The 15,000-nt window shown below is 47.7% G+C and overlaps 10 non-coding genes and 2 pseudogenes across 10 annotated transcripts in view; all 12 read left to right on the forward strand.

Moving 5' to 3' along the window:
- Nucleotides 1-4,057: 4,057 nt before the first annotated feature.
- LOC130165706 (5S ribosomal RNA) lies at nucleotides 4,058-4,176 on the forward strand. The gene has a single exon (XR_008826921.1). It is a non-coding gene; the product is annotated as a 5S ribosomal RNA (ribosomal RNA).
- Nucleotides 4,177-4,446: 270 nt separating this feature from the next.
- LOC130165737 (5S ribosomal RNA) lies at nucleotides 4,447-4,565 on the forward strand. Its single transcript, XR_008826951.1, has one exon. It is a non-coding gene; the product is annotated as a 5S ribosomal RNA (ribosomal RNA).
- A 270-nt stretch (nucleotides 4,566-4,835) lies between these two features.
- LOC130165755 (5S ribosomal RNA) lies at nucleotides 4,836-4,954 on the forward strand. Its single transcript, XR_008826968.1, has one exon. It is a non-coding gene; the product is annotated as a 5S ribosomal RNA (ribosomal RNA).
- Nucleotides 4,955-5,224: 270 nt separating this feature from the next.
- LOC130165707 (5S ribosomal RNA) lies at nucleotides 5,225-5,343 on the forward strand. Its single transcript, XR_008826922.1, has one exon. It is a non-coding gene; the product is annotated as a 5S ribosomal RNA (ribosomal RNA).
- A 270-nt stretch (nucleotides 5,344-5,613) lies between these two features.
- LOC130165664 (5S ribosomal RNA) lies at nucleotides 5,614-5,732 on the forward strand. Its single transcript, XR_008826881.1, has one exon. It is a non-coding gene; the product is annotated as a 5S ribosomal RNA (ribosomal RNA).
- Nucleotides 5,733-6,002: 270 nt separating this feature from the next.
- On the forward strand, nucleotides 6,003-6,111 carry LOC130165815 (5S ribosomal RNA; annotated as a pseudogene).
- Nucleotides 6,112-6,381: 270 nt separating this feature from the next.
- Nucleotides 6,382-6,490, forward strand: LOC130165821 (5S ribosomal RNA; annotated as a pseudogene).
- Nucleotides 6,491-6,760: 270 nt separating this feature from the next.
- On the forward strand, nucleotides 6,761-6,879 carry LOC130165708 (5S ribosomal RNA). The gene has a single exon (XR_008826923.1). It is a non-coding gene; the product is annotated as a 5S ribosomal RNA (ribosomal RNA).
- Nucleotides 6,880-7,508: 629 nt separating this feature from the next.
- LOC130165709 (5S ribosomal RNA) lies at nucleotides 7,509-7,627 on the forward strand. The gene has a single exon (XR_008826924.1). It is a non-coding gene; the product is annotated as a 5S ribosomal RNA (ribosomal RNA).
- A 629-nt stretch (nucleotides 7,628-8,256) lies between these two features.
- Nucleotides 8,257-8,375, forward strand: LOC130165710 (5S ribosomal RNA). The gene has a single exon (XR_008826925.1). It is a non-coding gene; the product is annotated as a 5S ribosomal RNA (ribosomal RNA).
- A 270-nt stretch (nucleotides 8,376-8,645) lies between these two features.
- Nucleotides 8,646-8,764, forward strand: LOC130165711 (5S ribosomal RNA). Its single transcript, XR_008826926.1, has one exon. It is a non-coding gene; the product is annotated as a 5S ribosomal RNA (ribosomal RNA).
- Nucleotides 8,765-14,975: 6,211 nt separating this feature from the next.
- Nucleotides 14,976-15,000, forward strand: part of LOC130165712 (5S ribosomal RNA) — a 119-nt gene continuing 94 nt past the window's right edge. Inside the window, exon 1 of the ribosomal RNA XR_008826927.1 lies at nucleotides 14,976-15,000. This exon is cut by the window's right edge and continues 94 nt beyond it. This is a non-coding gene — a ribosomal RNA (5S ribosomal RNA).

The following is a 15,000-nucleotide window of genomic DNA, read 5'->3' on the forward strand; positions in this document are numbered from 1 at the left end:
ATCGACGCCGCTGGAGAACACGAAGCAGCGGCCGTAGACACCACAGGAAAGACAGGAACAGTCGTCGACGCCGCCGGGGAACATGGAGCAGCGGCCGCCGACACCATAGGAGGGACAGGAACAGTCGTAGACGCCGCCGGGGAACACGGAGCAGCGACCGCCGACAGGAAATGAGGAGCAGGGATCGGCCGGACCACTGACCAGGAACCAGAGTCAGGAGTCAGCTGGAGTGCCGACTGGACATGAGGGACAGGATTCGGCCGGACCAACGGCAGGGAACGAGGAGCAGGGATCGGCCGGACCACTGACTGGGAACAAGAGTCTGGAGTCAGCTGGACCGGCGACAGGACAGGAGGAGCAGGGGAGACTTTGTCCAGCCCACCCAATTCAGGGGCTAGGGAGGAATCGACCGGGACCCCCGACGCTGAGACAGCTGATGCGCCGGCCGGGATGATCGACCCAGGAGGTGGGGCAGGAGCCGACGAAACGCCAACTGGAACCCCCGACGCTGGAACAGCTGATGCGTCAGCCAGGGTGGTCGGCGAGGGCTCCTTCCCACAGGGGAGTAGAGGTTCTGGACACCGGGGTCGCTGGGGCTTGGGCTGGAAGCGGTGGACCTTGGACTTTGGCTTGGGCTGGAAGCGAGAAACCTGGGGCTGGGGCCGAGGCCGAGCCTCCCCATGGCGACGGGAGCCGTGATTACCTGGCCTTCTTTGGCTTCCACGAGATCCCCTGAAAATTGCCAGACGAGTTCCCCTGAAAGGGGACTCGTCAGGGTCCTCCAGGTCAGAGTCCTCCAGGTCCGAGTCCGAGAAGGGGTCAGGCAGCGTGAACAGCGATCTGATGACCGACGAGGGCGCTTGCTGACAGGATGGATGAACACTCAAAAAAGCCATGAGGCTGGCGTAGACCGCTGGGTCCATTTCTGGTCGGTTCGTTCTGTCAGGGTTTTTGCGAGGTAAGTAGGACCCAAATGCAGCTAACACATGGGAGACGGTGCAGGCAGGTTTATTAAACAAAAATCCAAAATCCAAACATGAACATGGCATGAACGTGACATGAACAGACGTGAACAGACGTGAACAAACCCTGAACTAAAAAGGGACGAACCGACACAGACAAAGGGGAGCACAAGGACTATATAGACAAGGATGATTGAACACAGGTGAAACACATTAGTGCGGGGCAGACAATCACTACACAGAAACAGGACGATGACAAGAAGCAACACACAGACACTCAAGGAAACCAATACAAAATAAAACAGGAAGTGCAAAAACTCCAAAACAAAACTAACAAAAAGTGTCTGCCATAGCAAACCATGACATAATCCCCCCCTTAAGGGTCGAATCCCAGACGACCCTAAACAAAAACATAAACTCGGGCGCGAGGAGGGATCCAGGGGCCAGTGGACAGCATCTTCCGATGCTCAGAGGCAACACATGGCAACTCAGGGGGACGAGGCGGAGGCCTTATGGACAGGCTTGGCAGTTCAGTGGGGCGACCCGGAGGTCGGGCAAACGGACGGAGCCGTTCTGGAGGCCGGCGGTGAAGACAGGGTTTCTCCGGAGGTCGAGCAGGAGGACGGCGACGAAGACGTGGTCTCTCCGGAGGTCGAGCCGGAGGATGGCGTCGCCACTCTGGAAGGCGAACAGGAGCTGACTTGGTTCCAGGGACAGTAGTCAGCTGGACCACCATCAGGACACGAGGAACAGAGATCGGCCGGACCACCGGGGGCGGCACAGTGTCAGGGACCACCGTGGGCGGCACATAGTCAGGGGCCACCGGGGGCGGCGCAGAGTCAGGGGCCACCAGGGGCGGCGCAGAGTCAGGGACCACCGGGGGCGGAACAGAGTCAGGGACCACCGGAGGCGGCACAGAGTCAGGGACCACTGGAGGTGGCACCCTGGCAGGAGTCAAGGACACCAGGAGCCACATGGGCTGAGTCAGGGCAAGAATCAATGGGGGTGGTGCCCTGGCAGGAACCACGAGCGGGGGTGATGTCATGGCTGGAGCCAGGAGAGGTGGTGACCTCACATCAGGAGCCATGAGAAGCAGTGACGTCACATCAGGAACCAGGAGAGGTGGTGATGTCACACCAGTAGCCGTCATCGACGCCGCTGGAGAACACGAAGCAGCGGCCGTAGACACCACAGGAAAGACAGGAACAGTCGTCGACGCCGCCGGGGAACATGGAGCAGCGGCCGCCGACACCATAGGAGGGACAGGAACAGTCGTAGACGCCGCCGGGGAACACGGAGCAGCGACCGCCGACAGGAAATGAGGAGCAGGGATCGGCCGGACCACTGACCAGGAACCAGAGTCAGGAGTCAGCTGGAGTGCCGACTGGACATGAGGGACAGGATTCGGCCGGACCAACGGCAGGGAACGAGGAGCAGGGATCGGCCGGACCACTGACTGGGAACAAGAGTCTGGAGTCAGCTGGACCGGCGACAGGACAGGAGGAGCAGGGGAGACTTTGTCCAGCCCACCCAATTCAGGGGCTAGGGAGGAATCGACCGGGACCCCCGACGCTGAGACAGCTGATGCGCCGGCCGGGATGATCGACCCAGGAGGTGGGGCAGGAGCCGACGAAACGCCAACTGGAACCCCCGACGCTGGAACAGCTGATGCGTCAGCCAGGGTGGTCGGCGAGGGCTCCTTCCCACAGGGGAGTAGAGGTTCTGGACACCGGGGTCGCTGGGGCTTGGGCTGGAAGCGGTGGACCTTGGACTTTGGCTTGGGCTGGAAGCGAGAAACCTGGGGCTGGGGCCGAGGCCGAGCCTCCCCATGGCGACGGGAGCCGTGATTACCTGGCCTTCTTTGGCTTCCACGAGATCCCCTGAAAATTGCCAGACGAGTTCCCCTGAAAGGGGACTCGTCAGGGTCCTCCAGGTCAGAGTCCTCCAGGTCCGAGTCCGAGAAGGGGTCAGGCAGCGTGAACAGCGATCTGATGACCGACGAGGGCGCTTGCTGACAGGATGGATGAACACTCAAAAAAGCCATGAGGCTGGCGTAGACCGCTGGGTCCATTTCTGGTCGGTTCGTTCTGTCAGGGTTTTTGCGAGGTAAGTAGGACCCAAATGCAGCTAACACATGGGAGACGGTGCAGGCAGGTTTATTAAACAAATATCCAAAATCCAAACATGAACATGGCATGAACATGGCATGAACGTGACATGAACAGACGTGAACAGACGTGAACAAACCCTGAACAAAAAAGGGACGAACCGACACAGACAAAGGGGAGCACAAGGACTATATAGACAAGGATGATTGAACACAGGTGAAACACATTAGTGCGGGGCAGACAATCACTACACAGAAACAGGACGATGACAAGAAGCAACACACAGACACTCAAGGAAACCAATACAAAATAAAACAGGAAGTGCAAAAACTCCAAAACAAAACTAACAAAAAGTGTCTGCCATAGCAAACCATGACATAATTTTGAAATAAGAAATATTTTCAGAAAGAAATTCTGTAAGTAAATTACAACATACAGATTTTGTATGTTATTTTCATGGTTTTTTATTTTGATTTAGTTTTGTGGGAGATTTTTTGGGGGGTTTTTTGTTATGTAAATAACTATAATGATGATTGAATGAATGTCATTGATTGTCTGAGCTTGTAGCATGTATGCAAAATGTATTTTCAAACAAAATATATTTTCATAATAAAAGATAAAAAAAAAAAAACACGCCCGATCTCGGAAGCCAAGCAGGGTCGGGCCTGGTTAGTACTTGGATGGGAGACCGCCTGGGAATACCAGGTGCTGTAAGCTTTTTCGCATCTCTTTGCAATCAGCAGAGGACGCTGCTGCTCCTGCTTCAACAACCTGTTACTCTGCACCTGGCTGCACTTTTGGGGACAGCACAGATCACAATGTAAAGACACTTTTGTATTAAAATGTTACAAAGTTGACATGTTGAGAGCCAAAGCAACAAGCAAACGCTGAAAAGGAAAGGCTCCTGCGCTGGACATAAACACCTAGCTTCGTGCATGAAGGACATGACCATCATGTTTAAAGAGGGTATTTGTCGCGCTCCCTCTCGCTTACGGCCATACCACTCTGAACACGCCCGATCTCGTCCGATCTCGGAAGCCAAGCAGGGTCGGGCCTGGTTAGTACTTGGATGGGAGACCGCCTGGGAATACCAGGTGCTGTAAGCTTTTTCGCATCTCTTTGCAATCAGCAGAGGACGCTGCTGCTCCTGCTTCAACAACCTGTTACTCTGCACCTGGCTGCACTTTTGGGGACAGCACAGATCACAATGTAAAGACACTTTTGTATTAAAATGTTACAAAGTTGACATGTTGAGAGCCAAAGCAACAAGCAAACGCTGAAAAGGAAAGGCTCCTGCGCTAGACATAAACACCTAGCTTCGTGCATGAAGGACATGATCATCATGTTTAAAGAGGGTATTTGTCGCGCTCCCTCTCGCTTACGGCCATACCACTCTGAAAACGCCCGATCTCGTCCGATCTCGGAAGCCAAGCAGGGTCGGGCCTGGTTAGTACTTGGATGGGAGACCGCCTGGGAATACCAGGTGCTGTAAGCGTTTTCGCATCTCTTTGCAATCAGCAGAGGACGCTGCTGCTCCTGCTTCAACAACCTGTTACTCTGCACCTGGCTGCACTTTTGGGGACAGCACAGATCACAATGTAAAGACACTTTTCTATTAAAATGTTACAAAGTTGACATGTTGAGAGCCAAAGCAACAAGCAAACGCTGAAAAGGAAAGGCTCCTGCGCTAGACATAAAGACGTAGCTTCGTGCATAAAGGACATGATCATCATGTTTAAAGAGGGTATTTGTCGCGCTCCCTCTCGCTTACGGCCATACCACTCTGAACACGCCCGATCTCGTACGATCTCGGAAGCCAAGCAGGGTCGGGCCTGGTTAGTACTTGGATGGGAGACCGCCTGGGAATACCAGGTGCTGTAAGCTTTTTCGCATCTCTTTGCAATCAGCAGAGGACGCTGCTGCTCCTGCTTCAACAACCTGTTACTCTGCACCTGGCTGCACTTTTGGGGACAGCACAGATCACAATGTAAAGACACTTTTCTATTAAAATGTTACAAAGTTGACATGTTGAGAGCCAAAGCAACAAGCAAACGCTGAAAAGGAAAGGCTCCTGCGCTAGACATAAAGACGTAGCTTCGTGCATGAAGGACATGATCATCATGTTTAAAGAGGGTATTTGTCGCGCTCCCTCTCGCTTACGGCCATACCACTCTGAACACGCCCGATCTCGTCCGATCTCGGAAGCCAAGCAGGGTCGGGCCTGGTTAGTACTTGGATGGGAGACCGCCTGGGAATACCAGGTGCTGTAAGCTTTTTCGCATCTCTTTGCAATCAGCAGAGGACGCTGCTGCTCCTGCTTCAACAACCTGTTACTCTGCACCTGGCTGCACTTTTGGGGACAGCACAGATCACAATGTAAAGACACTTTTGTATTAAAATGTTACAAAGTTGACATGTTGAGAGCCAAAGCAACAAGCAAACGCTGAAAAGGAAAGGCTCCTGCGCTAGACATAAACACCTAGCTTCGTGCATGAAGGACATGATCATCATGTTTAAAGAGGGTATTTGTCGCGCTCCCTCTCGCTTACGGCCATACCACTCTGAAAACGCCCGATCTCGTCCGATCTCGGAAGCCAAGCAGGGTCGGGCCTGGTTAGTACTTGGATGGGAGACCGCCTGGGAATACCAGGTGCTGTAAGCTTTTTCGCATCTCTTTGCAATCAGCAGAGGACGCTGCTGCTCCTGCTTCAACAACCTGTTACTCTGCACCTGGCTGCACTTTTGGGGACAGCACAGATCACAATGTAAAGACACTTTTGTATTAAAATGTTACAAAGTTGACATGTTGAGAGCCAAAGCAACAAGCAAACGCTGAAAAGGAAAGGCTCCTGCGCTAGACATAAACACCTAGCTTCGTGCATGAAGGACATGATCATCATGTTTAAAGAGGGTATTTGTCGCGCTCCCTCTCGCTTACGGCCATACCACTCTGAACGCGCCCGATCTCGGAAGCCAAGCAGGGTCGGGCCTGGTTAGTACTTGGATGGGAGACCGCCTGGGAATACCAGGTGCTGTAAGCTTTTTCGCATCTCTTTGCAATCAGCAGAGGACGCTGCTGCTCCTGCTTCAACAACCTGTTACTCTGCACCTGGCTGCACTTTTGGGGACAGCACAGATCACAATGTAAAGACACTTTTGTATTAAAATGTTACAAAGTTGACATGTTGAGAGCCAAAGCAACAAGCAAACGCTGAAAAGGAAAGGCTCCTGCGCTAGACATAAACACCTAGCTTCGTGCATGAAGGACATGATCATCATGTTTAAAGAGGGTATTTGTCGCGCTCCCTCTCGCTTACGGCCATACCACTCTGAACACGCCCGATCTCGGAAGCCAAGCAGGGTCGGGCCTGGTTAGTACTTGGATGGGAGACCGCCTGGGAATACCAGGTGCTGTAAGCTTTTTCGCATCTCTTTGCAATCAGCAGAGGACGCTGCTGCTCCTGCTTCAACAACCTGTTACTCTGCACCTGGCTGCACTTTTGGGGACAGCACAGATCACAATGTAAAGACACTTTTGTATTAAAATGTTACAAAGTTGACATGTTGAGAGCCAAAGCAACAAGCAAACGCTGAAAAGGAAAGGCTCCTGCGCTAGACATAAACACCTAGCTTCGTGCATGAAGGACATGATCATCATGTTTAAAGAGGGTATTTGTCGCGCTCCCTCTCGCTTACGGCCATACCACTCTGAACACGCCCGATCTCGTCCGATCTCGGAAGCCAAGCAGGGTCGGGCCTGGTTAGTACTTGGATGGGAGACCGCCTGGGAATACCAGGTGCTGTAAGCTTTTTCGCATCTCTTTGCAATCAGCAGAGGACGCTGCTGCTCCTGCTTCAACAACCTGTTACTCTGCACCTGGCTGCACTTTTGGGGACAGCACAGATCACAATGTAAAGACACTTTTCTATTAAAATGTTACAAAGTTGACATGTTGAGAGCCAAAGCAACAAGCAAACGCTGAAAAGGAAAGGCTCCTGCGCTAGACATAAAGACGTAGCTTCGTGCATGAAGGACATGATCATCATGTTTAAAGAGGGTATTTGTCGCGCTCTCGTCCGATCTCGTCCGATCTCGGAAGCCAAGCAGGGTCGGGCCTGGTTAGTACTTGGATGGGAGACCGCCTGGGAATACCAGGTGCTGTAAGCTTTTTCGCATCTCTTTGCAATCAGCAGAGGACGCTGCTGCTCCTGCTTCAACAACCTGTTACTCTGCACCTGGCTGCACTTTTGGGGACAGCACAGATCACAATGTAAAGACACTTTTGTATTAAAATGTTACAAAGTTGACATGTTGAGAGCCAAAGCAACAAGCAAACGCTGAAAAGGAAAGGCTCCTGCGCTAGACATAAACACCTAGCTTCGTGCATGAAGGACATGATCATCATGTTTAAAGAGGGTATTTGTCGCGCTCCCTCTCGCTTACGGCCATACCACTCTGAACACGCCCGATCTCGTCCGATCTCGGAAGCCAAGCAGGGTCGGGCCTGGTTAGTACTTGGATGGGAGACCGCCTGGGAATACCAGGTGCTGTAAGCTTTTTCGCATCTCTTTGCAATCAGCAGAGGACGCTGCTGCTCCTGCTTCAACAACCTGTTACTCTGCACCTGGCTGCACTTTTGGGGACAGCACAGATCACAATGTAAAGACACTTTTCTATTAAAATGTTACAAAGTTGACATGTTGAGAGCCAAAGCAACAAGCAAACGCTGAAAAGGAAAGGCTCCTGCGCTAGACATAAACACGTAGCTTCGTGCATGAAGGACATGATCATCATGTTTAAAGAGGGTATTTGTCGCGCTCTCGTCCGATCTCGTCCGATTTCGGAAGCCAAGCAGGGTCGGGCCTGGTTAGTACTTGGATGGGAGACCGCCTGGGAATACCAGGTGCTGTAAGCTTTTTCGCATCTCTTTGCAATCAGCAGAGGACGCTGCTGCTCCTGCTTCAACAACCTGTTACTCTGCACCTGGCTGCACTTTTGGGGACAGCACAGATCACAATGTAAAGACACTTTTGTATTAAAATGTTACAAAGTTGACATGTTGAGAGCCAAAGCAACAAGCAAACGCTGAAAAGGAAAGGCTCCTGCGCTAGACATAAACACCTAGCTTTGTGCATGAAGGACATGATCATCATGTTTAAAGAGGGTATTTGTCGCGCTCCCTCTCGCTTACGGCCATACCACTCTGAACACGCCCGATCTCGTCCGATCTCGGAAGCCAAGCAGGGTCGGGCCTGGTTAGTACTTGGATGGGAGACCGCCTGGGAATACCAGGTGCTGTAAGCTTTTTGGCATCTCTTTGCAATCAGCAGAGGACGCTGCTGCTCCTGCTTCAACAACCTGTTACTCTGCACCTGGCTGCACTTTTGGGGACAGCACAGATCACAATGTAAAGACACTTTTGTATTAAAATGTTACAAAGTTGACATGTTGAGAGCCAAAGCAACAAGCAAACGCTGAAAAGGAAAGGCTCCTGCGCTAGACATAAACACCTAGCTTCGTGCATGACGGACATGATCATCATGTTTAAAGAGGGTATTTGTCGCGCTCCCTCTCGCTTACGGCCATACCACTCTGAACACGCCCGATCTCGTCCGATCTCGGAAGCCAAGCAGGGTCGGGCCTGGTTAGTACTTGGATGGGAGACCGCCTGGGAATACCAGGTGCTGTAAGCTTTTTCGCATCTCTTTGCAATCAGCAGAGGACGCTGCTGCTCCTGCTTCAACAACCTGTTACTCTGCACCTGGCTGCACTTTTGGGGACAGCACAGATCACAATGTAAAGACACTTTTCTATTAAAATGTTACAAAGTTGACATGTTGAGAGCCAAAGCAACAAGCAAACGCTGAAAAGGAAAGGCTCCTGCGCTAGACATAAACACCTAGCTTCGTGCATGAAGGACATGATCATCATGTTTAAAGAGGGTATTTGTCGCGCTCCCTCTCGCTTACGGCCATACCACTCTGAACACGCCCTTTGTTTGGTGTGTGAGGAAGGGAGTTCATTGAGCTGTAAAAAAGAGAGGAAAAAATTAATTTACGTATTCCTTAGTGTCTGGAAGTGCATCAGGCAGAGAGATCAAGGGAGTTTGCCTGCCCCCAACAGCTTTTTTTGCTGGTTGGGGGTCTGAAATTGCTTTTGTACTGCAAAAGATGGAGCAATTGGCAACAGACAAAGGAATAGAGCGGGGGAGGGACGGCAAACACACTACCTGGGAGAAAGGAGAGCACATGGAGGGCGGAGAAAGTGAGAAGAACAAAGGAGAAGAGAAGGATAAGGGGAAAAGTGGAGAAAAGACCAAACATTTGGTGAAGGAACGACAGAGAACAGACAAGACGGAAGAAGTTGGCCGGTGTGAAAGCAGAGAGGATTATAGAAAAGACCTGACGGTGGAGGTGGAGGTGGAGGGTACGGAAGCAGTATCCATGATGGACTTATTGAAAGCAATAAAGAAGGAGTGTGGAGAAGTGATCGGATGCAGGGTAAGAAGTGAGCGCATTTTTGAGATTACGTTGAAGAGCGAAACAGTGAAGATGAAAGTGATGGACGGTATCAGGGTGAAAGGAGCACTGGTACATGCTAGAGACATCATTAATAATGAAATGGTGGTTTCCTTCATAAATCTACCGGTGTATCTGGAAGACAAGAACATTTTAGCGAAATTGGAGGAGTGGGGAGTAAAGCCAGTATCAGCGATTAAAAGACGTGTGTGGCCGGGGACGCAAATTGTGGACGGGACGATGTTTTTGAAAGTTAGGTTCACGAAGGAGGTACAATCGCTCCCGTACTCCACAAAGTTTGTGACGTTGAGCGGCACGGAGTATTTCAGAGTGATCCATGACCGGCAGGTACGTGTGTGCAGACTTTGTATAAAACCGGGTCATATCTTCAGAGAGTGCCCGGAGTTTAAATGCTTCAAGTGTGGAACAACGGGGCACTATGCGAGAGAGTGTGAGGAGTGGAGAGTGACGGAGGGAGAGGATGGAGTCGAGGATGGACAGGAGGTTGGAGGAGAGGGGGGACATGGAGAGCAAATGGAGGAGCGAGCGGAGGAGAGTGTGGACAGTATGGAAGAAGAGGACGGGGACGTGGAGAAGGATGATGATGGGGATGGAGACGAAGCAGAGAGCATGGAGAAAGTCAGAGGAGACGAGGAGGACGAGATGGAAGAGAGCGGTGGAAAAGCGGAGAGTGGTGGGAGGAAGGAAAAGAGCGATGGAGCAAAAGAATCAAGACAGAGAAACGATGGATTAAGGGAAGAGGAAGAGAGAGATGTGAGAGCGGAGAAAGCAAATACTATAACACTGAGATTAAATGCGAAGAGAAAAGCGGAGAAGGACAAGGAGTGGGGAGAACGTAAAGCACCATGGTCGGGGATGTAAGTTGCACTCAAAATGTGGGGTAATTGCACTTGTTTTTTTGTTTGTTGTTTTGCTCTCATGGTCAATGTAACGACTATAAATGTAAATGGGTTGAGAGATGAACGGAAGGTGAAACAGGTATTGTTTACTTATCGGAGTGAGATTTTGTGTATACAAGATACCAACTGGGATGAGGATAAGGTGAAAGGTGTTAAAGAGATATGGGAGGGTGATATTTATTATAGTAATGGAGCAAGAAATGCGAGGGGGGTAGCAATAATGATTAAAAGGGACAGTGTTGAAGATATAAAGGAGGTATATAAGGATAGGAATGGAAGGATATTGGTTTTGGAGTTCAAATATAGAAAGAAAGAATTTAGACTAATTAATATATATGTGCCAAATGTTGAAAAGGATAAAAGGGGTATAATAGAAGAACTAAAAGGGTTAGTTGAGGGTAGGTGTATTATAGTGGGGGATTTCAATATTAAATGTAGCAAATTGGATATAGGTAAGGGGGTTGAATTTAGGTGGGAGAGGTCAAGGAACATGTTAGTGGAGATGATGAGAGAGAAAGGGTTGATAGATGTGTGGAGATATGAATACCCAGAGAAGAGGGAATTTACAAGGAGGCAGATGAGGGAGGGGGTTTTAAAACAAAGTAGGATAGATTTAGTGTTGGTTCAGGGGGAGAGTATAAAGGATATAGATAAAATAAGACACCAGGGAAATAGCTTTAGTGATCATGATGGGGTTAGGTTTAGGATTAAAGTAGGGAGAGACGAGACGGGGGGAGGTTTGTGGATAATGAATGCAGGGTATATAGAGGAGGAAGAGTATGGACAACAGATCAGGGAGTTGCTGAACAAGGAGTATAAGAAAATAAGGAGGGATATAGAGAATGGGCACTGGGGTGATAGTATAGGGGATAGGTGGGAGGAGATGAAGAATAGAGTTAAAGCAATTAGTATTAGGTATGGTAAGAAAAGGAAAAGAAGGATGTGGAAAGAGGAGAAAATATTGAGAGGACGTTTGAATGTAGAGTTGAATAAGGCAGAGAATGAGGAGGGTTATAGCATGCAGCAGTACATAGAGGTAAAGATGAGGTTAGAAAAATATGAGAGGGAGAAATGCAGAGGAGCGATTTTAAGAAGCAAAGCAAAATATGCATTGGAGGGGGAAAAGTGTACCGGATATTTTTTAGGGCTTGAAAAGAGAAAGCAAAATAGGACGTATATAGATGAAATAAATAATAAGGAGGGGGTGGTAGTAGACGATTATGCAGAGATATTGGAGAGGGTACAGGAGTTTTATGGAGAGTTATATAAAAGTGAGGGAGTAGAGGAAGCAAGTATGAATGAAGTGCTAGAGAGTGTGGGAAACAAGTTAAGTGAGGTAGATAGGACATGGTGTGAGAGGGAAATAAATGAGAAGGAGGTGATAGATGCAATTGAGGGATTGAGAAACGGAAAGAGCCCAGGGAGTGACGGCATAGGCATAGAATGGTACAAAGCATATAAAAAGGAGGTGGTACCAATTTTACTAGAGCTTTATAGGGGTATAGAGAGAACAGGGAGAGTTAAGGAGAGGATGGTAGAGGGGGTAATAACGATAATATATAAGAAAAAAGGAAGTAAATTAGATCTAGGGAATTATAGGCCAATAAGTTTGTTGAATGTAGATTATAAAATTTTAAGTAAAGTGCTAGCAAATAGGTTGAAGAGGGTAATAGGTGAGATAGTTCAGCCAACACAAAGTTACAGCGTACCAGGGAGGGACATAGCAGATACAATAGCAACAGTAAGGGATGTGATAGAATACATGAAGCAAGATGGGATAGGGGGAGTGGTATTAGGGATAGACTGGAATAAAGCTTTTGATAGGGTAGAGCATAAGTTTTTATATAATGTAATGGAAAGAGTTGGCTTTGGGGAGAAAATGGTGGGATGGGTGAAGAGTCTATATGGTAGTGCCAAGAGTTGTGTAAAGGTGAATGGGGTCCTGACAAATAAATTTGAGGTGAAAAGATCTATAAGGCAGGGATGTCCTTTATCGGCACTGCTATATGCAATAGCGGTGGAGCCCTTGGCTACACTACTAAAGAGAGATCAGGAGGTCAAAGGCATAAAGTTACCATATGGAGGATTATGTGTAATAAATCAATATGCAGATGACACATCGATCACAGTGCAGGATGGAAGTAGTGTAAAAAGAGTTTTGGAGATAGTAGAGAAGTATGGGAGAGCGTCAGGGGCAAAAATCAATACAGACAAATCTGAAATAATGTATATAGGGGAGGTGGGGAGGGTACATGTGGACTTTAAGGTGGAAGAGAAATACATAAAGGTTTTAGGGGTGCATTTGGGGGTGGAAAGTAGGGAGGCAAGAGATGTGACATGGACAGGTGTGATCAATAAGATAAGAGGAATATGTAGAACTTGGAAAGGGAGAAAGCTGAGATTAAAAGGAAAAGTAATTGTGGTCAATAGTTTGATGATGTCAGTATGTGTGTATGTGATGAGTGTGATTGACATGCCAGAGTGGGTGATGAATGAGTTAAATAGAATTGTGTGTGACTTTATATGGGAAGGGAAGGGGGTGAAAATTGCACAGAAAACATTGGTGGGGAGGACAAGGGAGGGAGGGTTAAATTTAATAGATTTGGAAATAAAAAAGACTGCAATTAGAATAAAAACGATACAAAAATATATGGCGGGGAAATGGAATTATGGGTGGAAAGAATTTCTAAAGAAATATATTGATGATGTGGGGGGAATGGGAGAGAATGGCTGGTATATGGGAATTAAGCAATCAATGACAGTGGGAATACCGGAGATTTATAGAGAGGTGTTTGAGGCATGGAGGAAACTGCTTCCTAAACTGAAGTATGAGTGTGAAGAGATGCAAATGTTTATAAATCAACCGCTGTTTCTAAACGAAAAAATCAAATGTAAGAATAAAACATTGTATGAGCCTAAATTTATGCAAGGGGGTATAAGGCAAATTAGGGATATTATGTATGAGGTTATACCTGGTTTTCTCAGAGATAACTGTATATATGATTCGGTATGTGAATTAGAGGGGATGGAAAGTAGGGAGAAGGTCAATAAAATATATGAAAGAATTAAAGCAAGTATACCTCCGGTGTGGGTGGAAAGTATTGGGAAAGAATGTGTGATGAGAAAGGAGGTATGTTTGCCAGAGATGTATGTGATGGACAATGAGAAGAAATGTAAAATGAAAGATATGAGTGTGAAGAAAGTATATAAGTGGTTATTAGCTGATGTAATACAGAACCCTGCAGCTGAGAAAGTTTGGAGCAGAATGTTTGGGGACTTGGATGTGAAGAAAATATGGTCAAATGTGAATATAAAATATAATAGCATAGAGTGTGAAAACAATGATTTTTGGATAAAACATAATAGGGTATACACAAATGTGGTGCTAAACAAAATTAATAAAGATGTGAGTGTAAAATGTGATGTATGTCGTAGGGACCATGAGAGCTTTGTGCACTATTTTTTGGACTGTGGGGAGTTGGTGGACTTTTTTGTTTTCATAAGAGTGCTTTTGAAAGAAAATTGGAGTGTGAGTTTAGATGGTGAAGACCAATGGAGAAAACTGTTTTTGTTTGGATTACTTGAGAAAAGTAAGAAGGTGAATTTTTGGTTGATCAATTTTATTTTAAGCCATGCCAGACTAGCTGTTGTGCATAGACGGAATCAGGCACACTTTGAGGGGCGGATTCTGGATGTGGAACATTTGTTTAAAGTAATTATGGAAAAAGATATAAGATTAGCGTGCAAGTATGGAGGGGTGGAGGCGAAAGAAGCTTTTTTGAGTGGGAATAAGTTTATCAAAGAAGGGGAGGGGGGAGCGATTTTATTTGATTGGTGAGTGTGGTGGAATATTGTTGTCTGTTTGGTTGGTTTTTTGTTTGTTCTGTTTTTTTGGGGGGGATATTAATCAGAAGAGTAAATTCGTTATGGGTAGGACATGGGGAAATGGCTTATATTTTTGTTACTATATTGAATAATTGGGAAGTAATGAGTGTATTTGTGTATGTAAAATCTAATAATATGTGGAAGTTATGTATGGACAAGTGTGAAATTGTGAATTGAAGAAAAAATAAAAAAGATAAAAAAAAAAAAAAACACGCCCGATCTCGTCCGATCTCGGAAGCCAAGCAGGGTCGGGCCTGGTTAGTACTTGGATGGGAGACCGCCTGGGAATACCAGGTGCTGTAAGCTTTTTGGCATCTCTTTGCAATCAGCAGAGGACGCTGCTGCTCCTGCTTCAACAACCTGTTACTCTGCACCTGGCTGCACTTTTGGGGACGGGACAGCACAGATCACAATGTAAAGACACTTTTGTATTAAAATGTTACAAAGTTGACATGTTGAGAGCCAAAGCAACAAGCAAACGCTGAAAAGGAAAGGCTCCTGCGCTAGACATAAACACGTAGCTTCGTGCATGAAGGACATGATCGTCATGTTTAAAGAGGGTATTTGTCGCGCTCCCTCTCGCTTACGGCCATACCACTCTGAACA

This window comes from Seriola aureovittata, chromosome 24, assembly GCF_021018895.1.
Source record: "Seriola aureovittata isolate HTS-2021-v1 ecotype China chromosome 24, ASM2101889v1, whole genome shotgun sequence".
In the NCBI taxonomy this organism is placed as follows: Eukaryota; Metazoa; Chordata; class Actinopteri; order Carangiformes; family Carangidae; genus Seriola; species Seriola aureovittata.